Genomic DNA, 23,702 nt, shown 5'->3' with positions numbered 1-23,702 from the left:
GCAGGAATCTGATTTCCTTGGTTCTGGGGTGGCCCTAAATACTGAATTTAGGGGGGTGTTTAGGTCTGGAAGGGCAGTAGCCAAAGGCTACTGTCCTTGAGGGTGGCTACACCCTCTTTGTGCCTCCTCCCTGAAGGGAGGGGGGCACATCCCTATTACTATTGGGGGAATCCTCCAAAATCAAGATGGAGGATTTCTAAAGGCAGGGGTCACCTCAGCTCAGGACACCTTAGGGGCTGTCCTGACTGGTGGGTGACTTCTCCTTGTTTTTCTCATTATCTCTCCTGGACTTGCTGCCAACAGTGGGGGCTGTGTCCAGGGGCGGGCATCTCCAGTAGCTAGAGTACCCTGGGGCATTGTAACACGAAGCCTGAGCCTTTGAAGCTCACTGCTAGGTGTTACAGTTCCTACAGGGGGAAGGTGTGAAGCACCTCCACCCAGAACAGGCTTTGTTTCTGTCATCAGAGAGCACAAAGGCTCTCACCCCAGGGGGGCAGAAACTCATCTCTCAGCAGCAGGCTGGCACAGACCGGTCAGTCCTGCACTGAAGGATTGGGTAAAATACAGGGGGTATCTCTACGATGCCCTCTGTGTGCATGTTTTAATAAATCCAACACTGGCATCAGTGTGGGTTTATTATTCTGAGAAGTTTGATACCAAACTTCCCAGTATTCAGTGTAGCCATTATGGAGCTGTGGAGTTCGTTTTTGACAAACTCCCAGACCATATACTTAATATGGCCACACTGTACTTACAATGTCTGAGAATAGACATAGACACTGTAGGGGCATATTGCTCATGCAGCTATGCCCTCACCTGTGGTGTAGTGCACCCTGCCTTAGGGCTGTAAGGCCTGCTAGAGGGCTGACTTACCTATGCCACAGGCAGTATTTTGTGTGCATGGCATCCTAAGGGGGATGCCATGTCGACTTTGCCTTTTTCTCCCCACCAACACACACAATCTGCAATGGCAGTGTGCATGTGATAGGTGAGGGGTCCCTTAGGGTGGCACAACACATGCTGCAGCCCTTAGGGACCTTCCCTGGTCACAGGGCCTTCAGTCCCACTGGTACCTTTTACAAGGGATTTATCTGTGTGCCAGGGGTGTGCCAATTGTGGAAACAATGGTAAATTTTTTAGTGAAAGAACACTGGTGCTGGGGCCTGGTTAGCAGGGTCCCAGCACACTTCTCAGTCAAGTCAGCATCAGTATCAGGCAAAAAGTGGGGGGTAACTGCAGCAGGGAGCCATTTTCCTATACCTACTACCTCCTTTATTTCCCCTTTCTTCCTATTTATACCAAAATAAAAATGTAGAAAATGCTATTGTTCTCTTTTCCCTCCTTTATAAGTTAATCTATTTGAGTGTGATTTGTTCTATATATCACATTGAAATTACTTTTGATTTACTGTTTTATATATTTGACAATTTCAGCATCTCTTTTTTCTCATAATGTACTCAAATACAAACTTGTTTTAATTTGTATTATTACGTTATGATATATTTTGCTTAATATTCAAGAAAGCATTTTTAAACAGTGAAATGAACTACATTATAGATTGGAGCTAAGGGCCAGCTCTACTTTCAACCCACTTCCAACCCCATAGACCTGATGGCTTCTGTGTTACTGAACAGATGGTGAAGCAGGAAGATGTTAAGGAAGATGAGGAGAGATGAAGACTATAGCAAGTTAAGGAGGCAGCAAGGGTGGAGGCAAAATAAATCTTTAAAGTAAAGGGTTGCAGTTTGGAATATTGAGTAGACATTATCATTATACTCTAATATTGAGGAAACATAATGAGGACAAAAACTATATATATATATATATATATATATATATATATATATATATATATATATATATATATATAAACAAAGGTTAAGGCACTGTTAGGTGAATATGTCAGTGACAACATTAATGTTTTAAAAACACAGAAACTCATCAGTTATAGTTAGCAGAACTAACTATAACTTGTGGCTTCGCCATGCACTTATATGACCTCACATATCATATCACTCAGGACATGTTCTATGACATCATTTATAAAATTACTGGTGACATCTCAAATGACATGGGCCAAAATGTAAATGAAAGGGTGGGGTCACATGCACCCCTTCCCCGAGCCTGTATTGGCCCAAAGGACACCATCCACCGGGCAGTACCTTTTTTAAACAAAAATGGTGGCTGCCATTTTATAAATTACATGTAGAAACTAGGAGGGGTGACCCCTGGCACTGCCTTTTCAGCCTCTGGTCTTAGGGTTGGCAAACCTAGTGGCATATTTAAGAGCCCCTGGCATCACCAGAGCATCACTTTTAGTGACGCTCCGGTGGGACTTTGCACTGCACCGTATTTACAAGGTAGCGTAAAGCCACAAAAAGTGACTTAAGACAACCTTGTAAATATGGCCCCTTCACATGCAGCACTTTACGTGGAAGGGGCGTGCAATGGATGTTGCTGTGGGCATGCCACTGCAACACCCATTGCATTTTGACACTGCCCCAGATTTACGAGTTTTCGCAGGGGGAAACACAGGGATGTGCGGTATTCCATTAAATACAGCTCTTCCCTGCGTTGTGAAAATGACGCTGTGCGACGCTGCTAAATTTGGTGCAGCGACACGCACCATCATTTTCCCTTAAATCTGGCCCTTAGTGTTAGGAACAGAAAGGCAGCTCATCCCCATGGATGCCAACTCGTGCTCCAGTTTCCTTGTTTTCTGTTGATTTCTTCTTACACAAATAGCGAATAATATTTTATTATTCACTATCAATGTAACAAAAATGGACTACAATTAGCTGGAATATGACCCTCCCTGGAAGCTGAGGTAAGTAAATAATGCTTTTAAATGTATGGGGTAAGCCTGCTTTTGGGTGAAAGTGTGTTTATGTGAGAAAGAATGTGTGTATGTGTAAATGTGTGTGTGCATATGCATGTACTTGTGAGTTAAATTAAAGCCCATGGGGTGTGATGTCACTTCTGCTACCGCTGACATTTTGGTGAATTGATTTCCAGGTTTAGTGGACACGATACTTTGCCAAAAATGTGGACGATGTCATGTCAGCTGTATTACTATAAGTGCATTATAATCTATAGCACTTGTAATAAGGCAGACGGGCTACCCAGTTTTGACACAGTGGCCCTCATTACGACCCTGGCGGACGGTGCAATAATGGCGGTAAGACCGCAAACAGGCAGGCGATCATTACCGCCCCATTATGACATTGGCGGTTTGGTATATGCCAAACCGCCAATGTTCCGCACCGTCCACCACAGCTTTAAAGACTGCCAGGCTGGAGACAACGGCCTCCAGCCCGGGGGCCATCACTAGTCCACCGGCAGTATCAGGACCCCGCATACTGCCATGGATTTCGTGGGGTTTGGAAAGACCATGAAATCCATGGCGCTAGGCACTATCAGTGCCAGGGAATTCATTCCCTGGCACTGATTGGGGTCTCCCCCTCCCCCACCTCCCCTGAGTCCACCCCCAACACCCATGACCCCCCTACCACCCCCCAAAGGTAGTAAGACCCCCTCCCAACCCCGTCCCGACCCCCATAGACCCCCCAAACATACCCCCCAAACCGCCTTCACGCACGCTCACACCACTCACACACATACACGTGCACATTCATGCACACATACATACACATAACATTTCCCCTACACACATTACACCTCCCGCATACATACACGCACTCACACATGCCCTACTCACACGCACACCCCATGCACACACACACCACACAACATCCCCCCACCCCCTCCCCTAACGGACGATCACCTTACCTGTTTCGGTGATCCTCTGGGAGGGAACGGGATCCATGGGTGCTGCTCCGCCGCCAGCACCACACCCCGTCACCAGAACACCGCCACACCGAATACTGAGACGTAATTCGGTGGGCAGTGTTCTGATGACATGGCGGTGACAGTGGAGCAGCCTCCACTACACCGCCGACCACCAGTATGGCTGCTGGCGGCTCTCCGTCCAAAAAAGGGCGGAGGGTCGCCAGCAGTCATGATATGGTTTACGGAATACCGCCAATACTGGCAGTCTTCGGCCCGGCGAACCTTGGTGGTCTGTGGAAAAGACCACCAAGGTTGAAATGAGGGCCAGTAGCTATACTAGTTTAACCTGTTCAAATAATACCTTAAAATATATACATACATTTATGTGTATACATGACATATACATGATACACATGATTGACGGTGGCTCCCTGCTCGCAAGCTGCAGTTTCACAAGCCCTGTTGCTGGGGTGGGACTATGTCCCATGGGCTCCAGGAGGACAAGGAGGGGCCTGCACAATGTGCTAATAATGTAATAATGGCTGGACTATTCCCACAGCGTGGGTCACGATTAACGGTGCTTCCCTGCCTGCAAGTGTGAATTTCGTGAGCTCTGTTGCTGGAGTAGAACTACGTCCCCCAGCCTGCACAGGGACAAGAAGGGGTCTGCACAACGTGCAAATTTGCGCTGGACTATTCCTGCAGCACAGGTCATGATTGGCGGTGGTTCCCTGCCCGCAAGCCGCACTTTCATGAGCACTGTTAATGGGGTGGTACTACGTCCCAAAGTCTTATAGGGACCAGGAGGGGCATGCACAATGCGTTAGTAAGCGCTGGGCTATTCCTGCTCAGCGGGACGTGCCCTGGGGTGATCCTGGATGAAGACTAGGCCACAACGGGCCTGTCTTAAACCGTCTAAGCCAGGAAAAGGCTGGGGAGGGCCACCTTATTTTTATTTGCAGATATATAACCCTGGCTGCATGGGAAGACTGTCCTAGGATCACTTGTAGTAAAGAGAAGTCTGACTTGCCAATCGCTACAATGAGAAAGAGACAGTCCACAGGTTGTGGATAAGATCATGTAATAAACTTACAAGTGGACATGTATAGGTCGATGAACCTTTTAAATTGCATGGCGTATCCTAGTCATGCAGTGACCACTGAACCAATAACCAACATCAGTAAACAAGATAAATACTTTATGAAATCACAATATAAAACATACTAATCAGATATAACCACTACTCAGGAAAAGGGTTAACACGTTTTATTCCCTACTGCTTACAATTCTAAGTCATCTGTTACTTCTAAGTTTATTCAAATCAATTAATTAATCAGTTAAAAGACATTGGCCCTCATTACAACATTGGCGGTAAAAGCCACTTACCGCCGTGCAGAAGACCGCCAACACACCGCAGCGGCAGCGGAATTCCACCACGGTCATTATGACCCACTGCTCGGAATCCGCCAAAATTCAGACACCCACAGAAGTCCGCCACACCAAAGGTCAGTGATAAACCGGCGAAAACAAAACCTCCACCGTAACGCCTACAGAAATAAGTAAACACTATCACGAAACACGAATCCACGCGGCGGTCTTTCAACTGCGGTATTCAATTGGAGGTACACACCGACACTCTGAAAAAACACACACATTTACAAAACACTACCACATTGGACAATTCCAAATACACACACCTGATACAGATACACACACCACTACCACACACCCATTACAAGATAAAACACACACCCACATCACCCACAAACCCCTATGACAAAATTACAGAGAGAAGGCCAGAGAGAGACACTACAAACTACTACCAAGCATCCACAGGCACACAATACCATCACCCACATAAAGTCCACGCACCTCACACAACACACCATTACATATCACCCCACTTATCACCCCACACACCACCCCACACATCACCCACACCACCCCATGGCATGGCAAAGACACCCCAGGTTCTCTGAGGAGGAGCTCAGGGTCATGGTGAAGGAAATCGTCCGGGTAGAGCCACAGCTATTCGGATCACAGGTGCAGCACACCTCCATAGCTAGGAAGACGGAGCTATGGCGTCGAATAGTAACAGGGTCAACGCAGTGGGACAGCACCCAAGAAATAGGGATGACATCAGGAAGAGGTGGAACGACCTACGGGGAAAGGTGCGTTCCGTGGTCTCAAGACACCACCTTGCGGTTCAGCTGACCGGCGGCGGACCCCCACCTCCTCCCCCACAACTAACAATGTGGGAGGAGCAGGTCTTGCTGATTCTGCATCATGAGGGCCTCGCAGGAGTAGATGGAGGAATGGACTCTGGTGAGTCAAATCTTAACTATTACATCCCCCACCCTACTGGCATGCTATCACATACCCCCACCCTCACCCCTACCCCATCACTCCAACTCCTCACAAATGTCCCACTATCACAAACCACACATCCTAACACCAAGGCCCTGCATGCAACAACAAAGCATGGATACCCATCACCAAAGCATGGCCACTGCACATACCCATACACACCCCTAAAACACCATCACACAAGGACCCACACAGGAATGCAAGCACTGGGGTACACGGTCACCCACCTATTGCACACCATGGCACACACAGATGTAATAAACATCCTTTTATACCCCTGCAGGACCCCTAACTAACGTCACCGGACAGAAGGGTCCACACATGTCCACACCACCAACAGAAGAGGCCCACAGTGATGACAGCAGCTCTGTCCAACTGGATCTAGATGACCAGCCGGCCCATCGGGGACCTCTGGACAGTCGGTTCCCCTGACACAGTCACAGGCCACCACAGAGCTTCCCCCCTCTGGAAACACCAGCATAGCACCCACCCAGCGGGCCCATACCTCTGTCCCCAGGACACGTCAATCAGCAGTGTGTCCACCACTACAGGGAACCCAGGCTAACCCATCACCCCAACAACAACAGGGACCTGGGGGCAGTGGCAGTGGGCACATGGTCCAGGGGACGGAGGCCCAGGAACACAGGGGATCTGGGAGGGCTGCTGTGCGACAGGGGGAGGACAGGCCAAAGGAATCCACTCTCCACGAGGCCCTCTCCTCCATCATGGGAGCCTACCACCACTCCCAGGAGACGATGGCAACGGTACTGGCCAAGTTTCAGGAGACCCAGCGCCTGCAGGAGAAACAGTATATGGGCTTCAGGGAGGAACTCAGAACCATCAATTCCACCCTGGGCACCATCGTAGGGGTGCTGAAGGAAGTACTCAACACCAGGAGGGACACTGTGGCACTACAAGGGGCCCCTGACACTAGCCTGGACGATGAACTGTCCACCACCTCCGCTGGTGCTAGTGGACAGGAGGCACCGCCACAGGAACACCACACCAGCACCCCACCCCCTGCAGAGGGAGAACCACCTCGCAAAAGGTCCCTGAGATCCAGGAACAAGACAGAGAACAATGCCAAGACCCCCGCCAAGAAATGAGACCACCCTGATTGTCATCCTAATGTCTCACTTTGTCACCCTGCCCATACTTATGCTGCCCCAGCTCCACTTCCTATGCCCATTTGGGCAATGCACCTGTGAGACTAATAGACTGGACTCTGCCATGGACATTCCTCCGCCATGACCCCTCACCATTTTGCTACCCCTTCCAATTTTGAGCACTAAAATAAACACCCTCAAAGCACAAAACAATCTGTAGTCAGTCTGTGATTTCGGAATACTGTATTAGTAATAACTGTGGCAAAAAGCTCTTTCATTTGTAATGTCAACATACCTATGTCACACAGCTCTAGTCCATGAGGAATTAAAGCAGATGTCACACTGTGGGACCCACATCTGTGAAATCATAAGGGAAAGTGACAACTCAGTGACCATACACTGGGTGAAAAAGACAGACGGTTGAGAGGCAGTAGTGTTTAAGTACATGCAGTAGGCAGGTTTGTATCCTTACCTGTGTTTCACTGGAAATATTGCTGGATCACTGAGTCCCTGTTGTCCATGTCTTCTTCCTCTGCTTCCTCGTCTTCACTGTCCACAGGCTCCACAGCTGCAACAACACTGTCATCTGGACCATCCTCCTGCAGAAAGGGCACCTGTCGTCGCAAAGCCAAGTTATGAAGCATACAGCAGACCACGATGATCTGGCACACCTTCTTTGGTGAGTAGAATAGGGATCCACCTGTCATATGGAGGCACCTGAACCTCGCCTTCAGGAGGCCGAAAGTCCGCTCGATCACCCTCCTAGTTCGCCCATGGGCCTCATTGTAGTGTTCCTCTGCCCTTGTCCTGGGATTCCTCACTGGGGTCAGTAGCCATGACAGGTTGGGGTAACCAGAGTCACCTGCAAATGGCGAGGGACAACTGTTAGACACACACTAACCTGTAGGGATGCCCACAGACCCAGACAACCATTCCCACTGACTTGCTTCCAGGTGTTCACCTAATAGCCACACACGGTGCCTCTGGAGTTGACCCATCACATAAGGGAGGGTGCGATTTCGCAGGATGTAAGCGTCATGCACTAAGCCAGGGAACATGGCATTCACATGGGAGATCTACTGGTCTGCCAAACATACCATCTGTACATTCATCGAATGATAACTCTTCTGGTTTCTGTACACCTGTTGACTCCTGTGGGGGGGGACCAAAGCCACATGGGTTCCATCAATGGCACCTATGATGTTGGGGATATGTCCCAGGGCATTGAAATCACCTTTCACTGTAGGCAAATCCTCCACCTGAGTGAAAACGATGTAGCGCTGCATGTGTTTCAGCAGGGCAGACAACACTCTGGACAACACATTGGAAAACATTGGCTGGGACATCCATGATGCTATGGCCACTGTTGTTTGAAAGGAACCCCTTGCAAAGAAATGGAGCACTGACAGCACCTGCACTTGAGGGGGGATTCCTGTGGGATGGCGGATAGCTGACATCAGGTCTGGCTCCAACTGGGTACACAGTTCCTGGATTGTGGCACGGTCAAGCCTGTATGTGATTATAACATTTCAGGGAGGAACTCAGGTCCATCAATTCCACCCTGGGCACCATTGTAGGGGTGCTGAAGGAAGTCCTCAACACCAGGAGGGACACTGTGGCACAACAAGTGGCCCCTGAAACTAGCCTGGATGATGAACTGCCCACCACCTCCGCCGGCGCTAGTGGACAAGAGGCACCGCCACAGGACCACCACACCAGCATCCCACCCCCTGCAGAGGGAGAACCACCCCGCAAACGGTCCCTGAGATCCAAGAAAAAGACAGAGAATGATGCCAAGGCCCCCGCCAAGAAATGAGATCACCGTGAATGTCATCCTTCTGTCCCACTTTGTCACCCTGTCCATCCTCAAACTGTCCCAGCTCCACTTCCTATGCCCATTTGGGCAATGCACCTGTGAGACTAATAGACTGGACTCTGCAATAGACATTCCTCCACCCTCACCCCTCACCATTTTACAACTCCCTCCAATATTGAGCACTTAAATAAACACCCTTGAAGCACAAAACAATCAGGAGTCAGTCTGTGATGTCAAAATAGTGCATTAGCTATTACAGTGTCAAAATGCTCTTTCAAATGTAATGTCAACATACCTATGTCACACAGCTCTAGTCCATCGGGAAACAAAGCAGATGCCACACAGTGGGACCCACATCTGTGAAATCGTAAGGGAAAGTGACAACTCAGTGACCATACACTAGGTGAAAACGACAGACAGTAGAGAGGTAGTAGTGTTAAAGTACATGTAGTAGGCTGGTTTGTATTCTTACCTGTGTCTCACTGGAAGTATTGCAGAATCACCAAGTTCCTGTTGTCGATGTCCTCTTCTTCTGCTTCCTCGTCTTCACTGTCCACAGGCTCCACAGCTGCAACAATACTGCCATCTGGACCATCCTCCAGCAGAAAAGACACCTGTTGTTGCAAAGCTAAGTTGTGAAGCATACAGTAGGCCACGATGATCTGGCACACCTTCTTTGGTGAGTAGAATAGGGATCCACCTGTCATATGGAGGCACCTGAACCTGGCCTTCAGGAGGCCGAAGGTCCACTCTATAATCCGCTGAGTTCACCCATGGGCCTCATTGTAGCGTTCCTCTGCCCTTGTCCTGGGATTCCTCATTGGGGTCAGTAGCCATGACAGGTTGAGGTAACCAGAGTCACCTGCAAATGGCGAGGGACAACTGTTAGACACACACTAACCTGTAGGGATATCCCCAGACCCAGACAACCATTCCCACTGACTTGCTTCCAGGTGCTCACCTAATAGCCACACACGGTGCCTCTGGAGTTGCCCCATCACATAAGGGATGCTGCTATTCCACAGCATGTAAGCGTCATGCACTGAGCCAGGGAATTTGGCATTAACATGGGAGATGTACTGGTCTGCCAAACACACCATCTGCACATTCATGGAATGATAACTCTTCCGGTTTCTGTACACCTGTTCACTCCTGCGGGGGGTACCAAAGCCACATGTGTCCCATCAATGGCACCTATGATGTTGGGGATATGTCCGAGGGCATAGAAGTCACCTTTCACTGTAGGCAAATCCTCCACCTGAGGAAAAACGATGTAGCTCTGCATGTGTTTAAGCAGGGCAGACAACACTCTGGACAACACGTTGGAAAACTTAGGCTGGGACATTCCTGATGCTATGGCCACTGTTATTTGAAATGACCCACTTGCAAGGAAATGGAGTACTGACAGCACCTGCACTTGAAGGGGGATTCCTGTAGGATGGCGGATAGCTGACATCAGGTCTGGCTCCAACTGGGTACACAGTTCCTGGATTGTGGCACTGTCAAGCCTGTATGTGATTATAACATTTCAGGGAGGAACTCAGGTCCATCAATTCCACCCTGGGCACCATTGTAGGGGTGCTGAAGGAAGTCCTCAACACCAGGAGGGACACTGTGGCACAACAAGTGGCCCCTGAAACTAGCCTGGATGATGAACTGCCCACCACCTCCGCCGGTGCTAGTGGACAAGAGGCACCGCCACAGGACCACCACACCAGCATCCCACCCCCTGCAGAGGGAGAACCACCCCACAAACGGTCCCTGAGATCCAAGAAAAAGACAGAGAATGATGCCAAGGCCCCCGCCAAGAAATGAGATCACCGTGAATGTCATCCTTCTGTCCCACTTTGTCACCCTGTCCATCCTCAAACTGTCCCAGCTCCACTTCCTATGCCCATTTGGGTAATGCACCTGTGAGACTAATAGACTGGACTCTGCAATAGACATTCCTCCACCATCACCCCTCACCATTTTACAACTCCCTCCAATATTGAGCACTTAAATAAACACCCTTGAAGCACAAAACAATCAGGAGTCAGTCTGTGATGTCAAAATAGTGTATTAGCTATTACAGTGTCAAAATGCTCTTTCAAATGTAATGTCAACATACCTATGTCACACAGCTCTAGTCCATCGGGAAACAAAGCAGATGCCACACAGTGGGACCCACATCTGTGAAATCGTAAGGGAAAGTGACAACTCAGTGACCATACACTAGGTGAAAACGACAGACAGTAGAGAGGTAGTAGTGTTAAAGTACATGTAGTAGGCTGGTTTGTATTCTTACCTGTGTCTCACTGGAAGTATTGCAGAATCACCAAGTTCCTGTTGTCGATGTCCTCTTCTTCTGCTTCCTCGTCTTCACTGTCCACAGGCTCCACAGCTGCAACAATACTGCCATCTGGACCATCCTCCAGCAGAAAAGACACCTGTTGTTGCAAAGCTAAGTTGTGAAGCATACAGTAGGCCACGATGATCTGGCACACCTTCTTTGGTGAGTAGAATAGGGATCCACCTGTCATATGGAGGCACCTGAACCTGGCCTTCAGGAGGCCGAAGGTCCACTCTATAATCCGCTGAGTTCACCCATGGGCCTCATTGTAGCGTTCCTCTGCCCTTGTCCTGGGATTCCTCATTGGGGTCAGTAGCCATGACAGGTTGAGGTAACCAGAGTCACCTGCAAATGGCGAGGGACAACTGTTAGACACACACTAACCTGTAGGGATATCCCCAGACCCAGACAACCATTCCCACTGACTTGCTTCCAGGTGCTCACCTAATAGCCACACACGGTGCCTCTGGAGTTGCCCCATCACATAAGGGATGCTGCTATTCCACAGCATGTAAGCGTCATGCACTGAGCCAGGGAATTTGGCATTAACATGGGAGATGTACTGGTCTGCCAAACACACCATCTGCACATTCATGGAATGATAACTCTTCCGGTTTCTGTACACCTGTTCACTCCTGCGGGGGGTACCAAAGCCACATGTGTCCCATCAATGGCACCTATGATGTTGGGGATATGTCCGAGGGCATAGAAGTCACCTTTCACTGTAGGCAAATCCTCCACCTGAGGAAAAACGATGTAGCTCTGCATGTGTTTAAGCAGGGCAGACAACACTCTGGACAACACGTTGGAAAACTTAGGCTGGGACATTCCTGATGCTATGGCCACTGTTGTTTGAAATGACCCACTTGCAAGGAAATGGAGTACTGACAGCACCTGCACTTGAGGGGGGATTCCTGTAGGATGGCGGATAGCTGACATCAGGTCTGGCTCCAGCTGGGCACACAGTTCCAGGATTGTGGCACGATCAAGCCTGTAGGTGATGATCACATGTCTTTCCTCCATTGTCGACAGGTCCACCAGTGGTCTTTACACCGGGGGATGCCGCCATCTCCTCACATGTCCCAGCAGACGGTGCCTATGAAGGACAACAGCGAGCACAGAGTCAACCAACTCAGAGGTACGTACCCACAGCTTACACAGAACACCAACCATAATCCTAAATTAGGCCTGTATGAGTGTTGAGGCAAGGCCTAGGTATGTGTGACGCAGTTAAAAATTAAGCCATGTGGGCCCCTGAAATGGTGGCTGCCTGACCTGTAAAGTGGGACAATGGGATGTGAGGTAACTGCACTGGCGTTGTACACCGGCGCAATTCTGCATTGGTTAACATTGGGCCCTATGGGTCCCAGAAGCCAATGACGATATACGCCGGCGGTGACGGTACGCACCGCCGCGGACGTGACCGACATTTTCTATCTGTTCAATCACTCGATACCTGATCTTCGACAGGAGAGGACCTACACTGCAAGTACTGCTGTGACCTCGGTCAGGAAGAGACAATGACTCGTGCGTCTGGGGAAAGGGCCCCTGCCTGCACATCGGAGGACTTGGATAAACTCGTGGATGGGGTCGTCCCCAGTACACGCTACTCTACAGTCCTCCAGACAAACAGGTAAGTACACTGGGAGCATGCTGTATGGGCTATGCCTGTGTGGAGTGGGGTGGATGAAAGATGGTGGGGGGAGATTGAGGAGTGCATGAAAAGACGGTGAGTGCATGTGCCACATGGCAAGGGTAGGGATGGGGGCCAATGACTGTGACGGTGCAGTTGGTAATAACTTTTCTTTTCCCCCTGTACAATTCATGTCGGTCAGCGCCCACCAGAAAAAGGATATTTGTCGTGCCATCGCCAAGGACGTCCGGATCCTGGGGGTCTACCACAGACGGAGCACCCACTGCCGTAAGAGATGGGAGGACATTCGCCTCTGGAGCAAGAAGATGGCGGAGGCCCAGCTGGGGATGGTCTCCCAACGTGGGAGGGGTGCCCGTCGCACCATGACCCCCCTGATGTTCAGGATCCTGGCTGTGGCGTACCCAGAGTTGGATGGGCGCTTGAGGGCATCACAGCAGCCACAAGGGGGTGAGTACACTCTCATTCTGCTGATTTTGCACGCAGCAGAGGTGTCTGGGTGTGGGGAGGGCTGTGGGTTTCCCTAGGCCAGGGCGAGTGTGCTAGTTAGGTCCCCTTGTTCTGGCAGACCCTGTGGCACCCCACCCCACCTGTGTACAGTGCAAAGTACACCTAGTCTGGGTCCTGTGTCATCCATGTGTGCAGATGTCGGCCATAGTCTTGTAGGCCATGTCCCAGGGATTGAACAGTGGAGCCCAAGTGCGCAGCGTAGTGCAGGGGGCTTCTGTGTCTGTTGTGTCTGACAACGGTAGCGGTAATGCATGCACTCAACATGTCTTTCTTCTGTCGTCCCCCCCTTTTTGTGGTCTCCCTGTTCTTGTGTGCATTAGCATCATCAGGCGGAGGAGCAGTGGCACCGGAGCAGGAGGGAGCTGCATCCCACATGGCCCTGGAGGGTGAGACAACAGACTCGGAGTTCACCAGTGGGACGGAGGGTGAGGGGAGCTCCACGGCAGGGACAGGAGCTGACACCAGTGATACGGACTCGTCCTCTGATGGGAGTTCCCTTGTGGTGGCGGTAAGATCTGTGCCACCCACATCTACAGGTACAGCCGCCACCCCCCCTTCCAACACTGCCCTCCCAGCAGCCCCTCAGCCATTGCCCCGTGCCTGCTCACCCGGGAGGGTGGGCATCACCTTCGCCCCAGGCACCTCAGGCCCTGCCCCAGTCACCCCTGCTGCCCTCAGTGAGGAGGCCATTGACCTCCTCAGGTCCCTCACTGTTGAGCAGTCTACCATTTTGAATGCCATCCAGGGGGTAGAAAGGCAGTTGCAACAAACAAATGCATTCCTGGAGGGCATTCATTCTGGTCAGGTGGCCCTTCAGCAAGCTTTTCAGACTCTGGCCTCAGCAATGATGGCAGCCATTGTCCCTGTGTCGAGCCTCCCCCCTCCAACTTCCTCCACCCAGACCCAATCCCCTGTACCTCAGCCTATCCCAAGCACACCTACAGACCAGCATGCACACACCTCATCACACAAGGGAAGCTCAGGCAAACATAAGCACCACACATCCCACAGGCACTCACGCAAGCATCACACACATGCAGACATACCAACATCCATTGCCTCCACTGTGTCCCCCTCCTCCTCATCTCCCTCCTCCCTCCCAGTCTCATCTACACTCACATCTGCATGCACTACCTCTACAGCCAATACGTCCCTCTCCAGCACACCCACCACCACACCCCGCTCACGTGCAGTCACCACCCCCACTACCATTCACACGTCCCCTGTGTCCTCTCCCAGTGTGTCTTTGACGCCACCTCCCAAGATACACAAACGCAGGCACACACCCACCCAACAGCCATCCACCTCACAACAGTACTCCAGCTCATGCACCTTTACCTAAAGTCAGCAAACGAACACCTCCTACAACCACAACCTCTTCCTCCACTCCCAAACCCCCTCCAGCTACCCGTCCCAGTGTTCCCAAGAAACTTTTCCTGTCCACCCTTGACCTCTTTCCCTCACCTCCCCCACCCCGTCAGTCTCCTAGGGCCCGACTCTCCAGGTCCCAACCTAGCACCTCAGCCACAACATCTCCGGACCAGTGGTGCCTGTAGTCACCGGAATCTGGAGTGCACCAGCCACCAGGGCAGCCAGTGTGGCACGGAGCTACAGCACAGACAGTCCCCCACCTGTCAAGCATCAAAAGTTGCCCAGCGGGAGACGGGGAAGACTCCAGCCACCAAAGCCGCTCCCAGGGGTACAGGTGGGAGTGTGGAGTCAGCTGCGACACCTTCCAAGGTGGGGAAGGGCCACAAGAAAGTCAGCAAGTCTGGGAAGAGCAGCACAGTGGAGATGACTGCCATTATCCCCGCTGCCCAGGAGGCCACCGCCACCAGCCCTGCTGCCCAGGAGGCCACCGCCATCATCTCCGCTGTCTAGAAGGACACCACCATCATCCCCGCTGCCCAGGAGGCCATCGCATGGCTTTGCACTCCCCAGGATAATGCAGTGGGCAACCCACCCACTGGAGAGACTGGAGAGACTGTGGCTTTGCACTCCCCAGGATAATGCGGTGGGCAACCCACCCACTGGAGAGACTTGAGAGACTGTGGCTTTGCACTCCCCAGGATAAAGCAGTGGGCAACCCACCCACTGGAGAGTTTTGAGAGACTGTGGCTTTGCACTCCCCAGGAAAATGCGGTGGGCAACCCACCCACTAAAGAGAATTGAGAGACTATGGCTTTGCACTCCCCAGGATACTGCAGTGGGCAACCCACCCACTGGAGAGGCTTGAAAGACTGTGGCTTTGCACTCCCCAGGATTGAACAGTGGGAAACCCACCCACTGTAGAGACTTGAGAGACTGTGGCTTTGTACTCCCCGGGATTGAACAGTGGGCATGTGGCCCCCTCTTGGATTTGGCTTTGTGCACTCAACTGGCTGAGGTGCCCCCCTTTCCCTTCCCCCTGAGGTGCCTGTTTTATTGCTATCTGATGCCGCTGCAGTGTTCTCTCCGTCATGTTCGGGGATTGAGTGTGGGCCTCGCCCATGCCGTGTAGGCCCAGTGTTCCACGGACTTCAATGGAGCTCTACCTGGACTACTATTCTTGGTGTGTATATTTGTTTATAGTGTATATATATTTTTGCGCCCTGGATTTTAATAGATTACAATGGTTACACTCATTTGCTTTTGTCTTTGCATTCTTCCGGTGGGTTTGGGGGGTGTAACTGTAATGTGTCATGCTGTATTAGTGTGTGTGTTGTAGTGGGTGAGGGTGGGGGTGGGGGTGTTGCATGTGTGTGTCCCTGTTTTTTCCCTCCCCCCTCCCATGTGTCGTAGGTGCAGTACTCACTGTTGTCTTCACCGCCGACGTTCGTGCTCCTGGTAGAGGAGCAAGAAGATGGGGGCTGGCAGGATCTGGAGCCTGGGTTCCATGGCGTCCGGATTCCTCGTGGGGTGTATAGAGGTGAGCGTTTTTCCTTCGTAGTCCTGTTTCCACCATGTTTTTGTCTGCGGTGAATCCGCCCTGGAAAAGGTGGCAGATTGTTGGTTGTGATACTGTGGGCAGTACATTGTCCTCCGCCTGTTTGTTGGCAGTGACCGCCATGCTGTTTGTTTGTACCGCCGTGGCGGTCGGAGTATTAAAGTGGCTGTCTTTGTTGGTGGTTTCTGCCACGGTTGTAATTGCAATTTTTTTACCGCCGGCCTGTTGGCGGTCTTACCGCCGCTTTAACACCGACCGCCAGGGTTGTAATTATCTCTTGAAGAAAACATATGCGACAAAGCAACACCATAAGCTATGAATATCAGCATTAATAATGTAATCAAGCAATTAAGTTTGTCAGTCATTTGTCAATGTCACCCCTAACAGCCTACCTAACCAAAATTAGCATTAGCATGGGGGTCTTCATGCGAAAACAATTTAGAGAAAACATTAATTTGGAAAAATCTACCTAAGTGTGAATCTCTGTAAAACTGCACAGTTGGTACCTAGAAGAAAAGGCACAAAATTGTCAGTCACATTTTTATAGCTATCTATCCAAGATGGATCAGCAACAAGACAGTCTTCGTCTTCAGGTCATCAATAGTCAGCTACAGATCAGGCTCACAGAGTATGAGCCCAATATCAGCACCTCGGACAGCATCTCCTGACGTCATCAACTTTCTACTCGCAGTTCTGATTTCTCACCCCTTGTCACAACTTTTTATTATGGTCTCCCAGTCCATCTCACTAATTGCTAATTGGTCAATCGGTCAGAAGATATGACTCTAACCTATAGTTTTTATTTACAAAAACATATTCTTATATTTCACAAAACACTGATTGGTTCTTCTTGCAGTGAGGACATCATACGGCTCTTCAGGTATCAAAATTGTTGCACATGGTTCTCTAGTCAGTGCTTCCATTGTTCAAGTCCTGGGAAAGTACATTTAGCCTACACTACACATAATTGTTTCAAATCGTCTTTGCCATCTCCTGTCCGTCGATACAATGTTCTAGCTAAGCCATTTGAACATTTTTCTCATATATTTTTTCATTATTTCTCACACTTAGGGCCAGATGTAGGTACAAAAAAATTAGCGACTCGCAATTTGCGAGCATGTGCGACTCGCAAATTGCGTGTCGCTAATAGCAATGCAGGTACAATATCAGGGGACAAATTGCGACTCGCACCCGGAGTCGCAACACAGATAGCGAGTCCGCTGTTTGCGAGGTCGCTTTTTGCGACCGCGCAAAAAATGGACATGCAATTTGCAAGTGGGTGTCGCAAATTGCGATTATCATGTAAATTGATTGCAGGTGCTGCAGAACACTCCAGAAACCACTCCAGAACACTCTGGAAACACTTCCTGGCACATGATGATGACATCACAGCCAGGAAGTTTACTAATACACCTGGGAGGTGGGAGGACCACACCCTTTTTAACATCAGAACTGCAAACAGAGCTACAGCAACAATGGCAGACACTCCCAGAAAGAGGAAATTGAAATTTTCTGAGAAGGAGCTGGAGGTGCTGACAGAGGAATGCTGTCAGCACTATGATGATCTTTTTGGGAAGGCAGCCCTCAATGTGCCAGACTCAACTAAAAAACAAATTTGGCTGGATATTCAGGAAAAGGTGAACTCCCTGGGGGTCAGCCACAGGAGTGTGGATGAAATAAAGAAGAGATGGTATGATCTCCGCTCCCGGACCAAGGAGAGGGTGGCAGAAAGGCTCCGGGAGATGAGAGGCACAGGAGGGGGACCATCATCCATACCACCACCCACACCCCTGGAGGAAAGGGTGGAGGAGACCCTGGAGCAGGAGGCTTTTACAGGATTCGGAGATCTGGCCACCTATGAGCCCACAACATCAACCGGTGAGTACCATGTAATATGCCTGTACCCCCATCAATGCCATACCCGCACCCACCATGTACACAGGGGCATGCACAACCAAGATAGCTCCATTTCAGGGTAGCAAACACCAGAATGATGCATTATGGGCAATGTAGTCAAGTAGGCACTCAATAGGCAAATGTTTATTAGGAAGTGTGCAACAGATAGTAGACACTGACAGTCTGTTCCCCATGTCCCACAGGTCTCCCACAAGACCCCACCACCAGCCACAGCAGCCAGGTGCCAACAGTCAGCCAGCCCCATGAGGAAAGCACAGGAGCTGCCACCACTCCCACCTGCACCACCAACACCATCCCCTTGATGACAACACCTGCTGCAACAGTGGTTCCGGAGGCTGCACCAGCAAACAGCCAGGAGTGCCACGGTACATCTCACAGGGCATCCACCGCTGCGCAGGCGACGCAGGTTGAGGAGAGCAGGGCTGCAGTCAGAGTCCGGGCGTCCATCCACCACCATGACCGAGGCACAACTGCTACATGGTCAGCGCCTGCAGAACCAAATGTTAGAGAGGATTAGTGGGGTTCTGCACCGCTTTGTAAGGAGCAATGAGAACAGCATGCAGCAGCTCCATGCACAATTGGACGTCATAGGCAACAACACTGGGGACCTAGCCCTGTCCATGCGGGAACTGGTGGCTGGACTACTGTCACAGAGCGAGGGTGGGTGGCACAGGGACCGCCAGCTGCTCCAGAGGCTGGACAGGATGGCCTCATCAATTAGCAGACTGGCAGTCAACACCACTGGGCTGTCAAGAAGGACAGTCGGCCTCCAAGTGGAAATGGGCCACTTTGCAGGGGATGTGGCAAGAGGCCTGGGCCGGATCACCCATGTGATTGATCTAATGGAGGCACGGCACGTGTCCAGGGGTACAGGGGACACCCCACAGGACAGCGAAGAGGGCTCCACTGTGAGCAGTGTCTCTGCTGGTGACACCAGGGTGCTCCGGAGTGGGAGTACGAGGCAGAGCACTGCTGAACAACCTGGGACCAGCCAGGCTGGCAGAGGCCACCGTAGGTCATAAACTAAACACTGTCCCTGATGTTGGGGCACATGACGGCAATGTGCCCCATGCATGGTTGGCTTTCTGAACTCCCTGCACAGTTTGTCATTGTAAATAGTTCAATTTCTGCACATATTAAATAGTTTTTTTGTCCCACTTAATAAATTGAGTTTTTGGTCAATAGGTGAGTATGGTTGAAGTTGACACATACCTTCCAAAGTATTGGGTTGCGATGTGTTGCCGTCTCAGTCTGCCTTGATTTGCGATGCTCCGATCCCCATGATGGCGATGTGGTTGCTCTTGCTCTTCATCCTCAGAATCTGGGTCTGCAGGGGTGAGAGGTAGCCCACGTCGGGTGGCAATATTGTGCAGGATAGCGCATGCGACAACAATTTTGAATGCCGTAATGGGGGTATACTGGAGGGCACCTCCACTTCGGTGGAGGCATCTGAACCGTGCTTTCAGCAATCCGAAGGTGCGTTCAATCAGGTTCCTGGTCCTCTTATGTGCACTGTTGTATCGTCTCTCACATTCATTTGCTGGGTGTTAAGTACGGAGTCATTATCCATGGCCTTAGTGCATATGCACTGTTACCTGTTGGGCACAAACAGTACACTGTTAGAAAGTCCTTGTTGGTGTGCACATTGATCTGTGTGTATGTCTACAAGGTGTATGCAGCTCTACCTAGGAGGTATCCTTCTCCAAACTCCCCACGTTCCAGGCGTTGGTGTATCCCACTGTGCCTCAAAATGTATGAGTCATGAGTACTGCCTAGAAATTTCGCTACAATGTCAGTGGTGACATAATGGGCGTCACAAACAACCTGAATATTGAGTGAGTGGGTACACTTTCTGTTGCGGAACAGATATTCCAGGTTTGCAGGAGGGCATATTTGAATATGTGTCCCATCTACACACCCTATGACATGGGGAAAGTTGGCAATCCGGTAAAAGTCCAACTTGGTGCTGTTAATTTCTGCCTCATTCCAGGGTAGGTATATGTAGTGAGACATGTGTGTGAGTATGGCATCTAGGAATGCCCTGAGGAACCTTGATAGTGCACTTTGAGATACCCCACCTGCCACAGCAATGACCCCCTGATAGCTCCCCGAGGCCAAGAGGTGCAGTGAGCATAGCACTTGCACATGCGTAGGGATGGCGCAGCCGCGCAGAGTCTGGCGTTCTAGCTGTGGTTTGAGTAATTCAATTAGTTCTAGTATAGCTGCGCTGCTAAGTCTGTATTTGTCGTAGATCTCTTCCTCAGTTTGCTGAAAAAGAGTCTTCCTTGTTCTGTAAATCTTCTCCTGTCTCTGGCTCCTCCTCCTCCTCTGCTGGGCTGTGTGGACTTTCCTCCTCACTGCTATCAGGTATATCTCCGTCATCTTGAGTAACCCAGATGCCTTCTGGGTCTCCTTTTATACTTTGGTAATGATTACCACCTGCTCTGAGTTAGTGGTAAATGGCACATGCAAACTGGGCTTTTTGCGACTAGTCGCAATTTGCGAGTTGCAATTGCATATGGTTTGCGACTCGCAAATTGCGACTTCCTATTTGCGGGTCGCAAAATGGGGTCGCACATTTTGCGAGTCGGTAACGGCTCGCATCGCTTTTTGCGAGTCAGAAATTGGATTTTTGCCTCCCATTTCCGATTTTGCGCAGTCGCAAATAGTGATTCGGGCCATTTGCGACTCGCAAACCTTTGCTACATCTGGCCCTTAGTCACTTTAGTACATGTGGTGATCACTCCCCGAGGGCACATTTCTAAACATGCACATTATTTTCTACTATTAATTTCTCTATGCATTTCTCTCATTAGTATACACATATATGTCATTAGAAATGTCATAATTAACATATCTGCTCCAACAGTCCCTCCTCTGATGACTAAATATCTAATCACACCTTCTTTATCACACTTTATAATTCTTTCTCAGATGTATTTTTCCTTCTTCTTGAGTTTTCCCTATAAATACGTCTCCTAGGTGGTTCTTCCCTCCTCTGATCATTCTTAGATTTCCTTAATTTTATCTTTTGTCATCATTTGCATGCACCCCATAACGTTAATATTGACACAATCACAATTAATATTCCCTGGACAATTTTCCATAATACCCCATTCCAAATTTGACTAAACCAATTTCCCAAAGAGGCAAGTCCATGTCCAACTTTTTCCCAAGCCCCTGGTTCCTTCAAATCCTTGCTCGAATTAGTTAAGTTAGTAAGTAAGTCTCTTATCTCCTTATCATTCTCTGGAATATATGAGCAACAATGCCTAGCATTAATAATTTTACAGACTCCGCTGTCTTTGGCCAACATTATGGTGGTCATTCTGACCCTGGCGGTCTTTGACCGCCAGGGCGGAGGACCGCGGGAGCACCGCCGACAGGCCGGCGGTGCTCCAATGGGGATTCCGACCGCGGCGGTAAAGCCGCGGTCGGACCGGCACCACTGGCGGGGTCCCGCCAGTGTACCGCCACCCCATTGAATCCTCCGCGGCGGCGCAGCTTGCTGCACCGCCGCGGGGATTCCGACCCCCCCTACCGCCATCCAGATCCCGGCGGTCGGACCGCCGAGATCCGGATGGCGGTAGGGGGGGTCGCGGGGCCCCTGGGGGCCCCTGCAGTGCCCATGCCACTGGCATGGGCATTGCAGGGGCCCCCGTAAGAGGGCCCCTACATGTATTTCACTGTCTGCTGCGCAGACAGTGAAATACGCGACGGGTGCAACTGCACCCGTCGCACAGCTTCCACTCCGCCGGCTCGATTCCGAGCCGGCTTCATCGTGGAAGCCTCTTTCCCGCTGGGCTGGCTGGCGGTCTGAAGGCGACCGCCCGCCAGCCCAGCGGGAAAGTCAGAATTACCGCCGCGGTCTTTCGACCGCGGAACGGTAACCTGACGGCGGGACTTTGGCGGGCGGCCTCCGCCGCCCGCCAAGGTCAGAATGAGGGCCTATGTCTAAAGCAAGCCTATTTTGAAGCGTCATAGCTCTATCCGCAGCCAATTCAATATTTAACAGGAGTATTGCCCCTGTAAAGTTTGTCAGCATGTTATCCACAATATTAGAAAACGTTTGTATTTTAATTGCATTTAGAATAACCCCTACAGAAGGACTTATTGCACCAAACATATCTCCCACAATTGCAGAAGAGGGTTACCTCCTCTGTCACTCATGATGTAATTCAGTCACTTTCTGATTTTTTTTAAAATCATCTATCTGATAGATTTTAGGGAAAACTATCCCCAAATAACATGTCCCACACCATCCTCTAGGAAGACGGTAATAAGCATTAAGTCCACAAATATAGTAGATCCCAGGAATCGCAGGGTCCTGACCGTTCAGCATAAAAGTCATTTTACTCTGGAACAAAAACACATGCCTACATTCACTTGTTCCCACAAACAAGGTGTCAATGCGTGATTTTGGCCTATATATACAAAGCTTCCCTACATGTAATGCGTCTAAAGCTAATCTCCCTTGTGTTTTAATAAGAGTATAAGCATAATCATTCTTATAAGTTTTTTTCTCCAATCCCTTCTCTAACTTTTCCTTCAATGTTTTCCTTCTGTCATCAGTATGCCCTATAAAGCTCTGTTCTAATGGGGTTAATAAGCAAGTTAGGTTATTTCGGTGTGCATAAGCAGTACCAAATGTTAGTGTCGGCTCAAAGAATCCACTAACTAATACTACATCGTGCTCCTTAGCTACCTTCTCAAATTTCTAATAATAGGAACAAAGGAGAACACTACATCATGATTAGAATAAAAATAATGAATATTCTCTTGATTATAGAATCTGGTTAGTAGCAGACTACAGTTTATGCCATATGTTAAAGGCAAGCTATGGTACGTAACCCCTTCTTCCACAGAGGAAGAAAATTGCGTATATACAAGACAATTCCTTGCATCCATCGTCTCAACATACTCACTCAACAACCGATAGAACACATTAGAAGAAAGCTCTCCTTGTACATTAGTATAATCATGCAAGTATTTTTCATCTAACTTAAACCTCTCTAAAGCTGTTAATGTAGTATTTTCAGGAATAGAAGAAATAGTAGCCTCCTTCATTTCATGAACAGACATGCCCACAATCATTATTATGAACATTATTCCACACATAATTGCCACTCCTACACTCAAATGCCTACAATATCAAATATTTCCAACATAATTATTTAATTCAGCCATGATCTGTAAAGAATCAGAAAGCATAACTAACCCTTAATTAAGTGCAGCAGGAAAATCAAAATTGGGAAAATCTAATTGTTTATTTTTCTAAGTTCAGTTTC

Source organism: Pleurodeles waltl, chromosome 2_2 (genome assembly GCF_031143425.1).
Source record: "Pleurodeles waltl isolate 20211129_DDA chromosome 2_2, aPleWal1.hap1.20221129, whole genome shotgun sequence".
NCBI classification, from domain to species: Eukaryota; Metazoa; Chordata; class Amphibia; order Caudata; family Salamandridae; genus Pleurodeles; species Pleurodeles waltl.
This window is presented reverse-complemented; position numbering follows the sequence as displayed.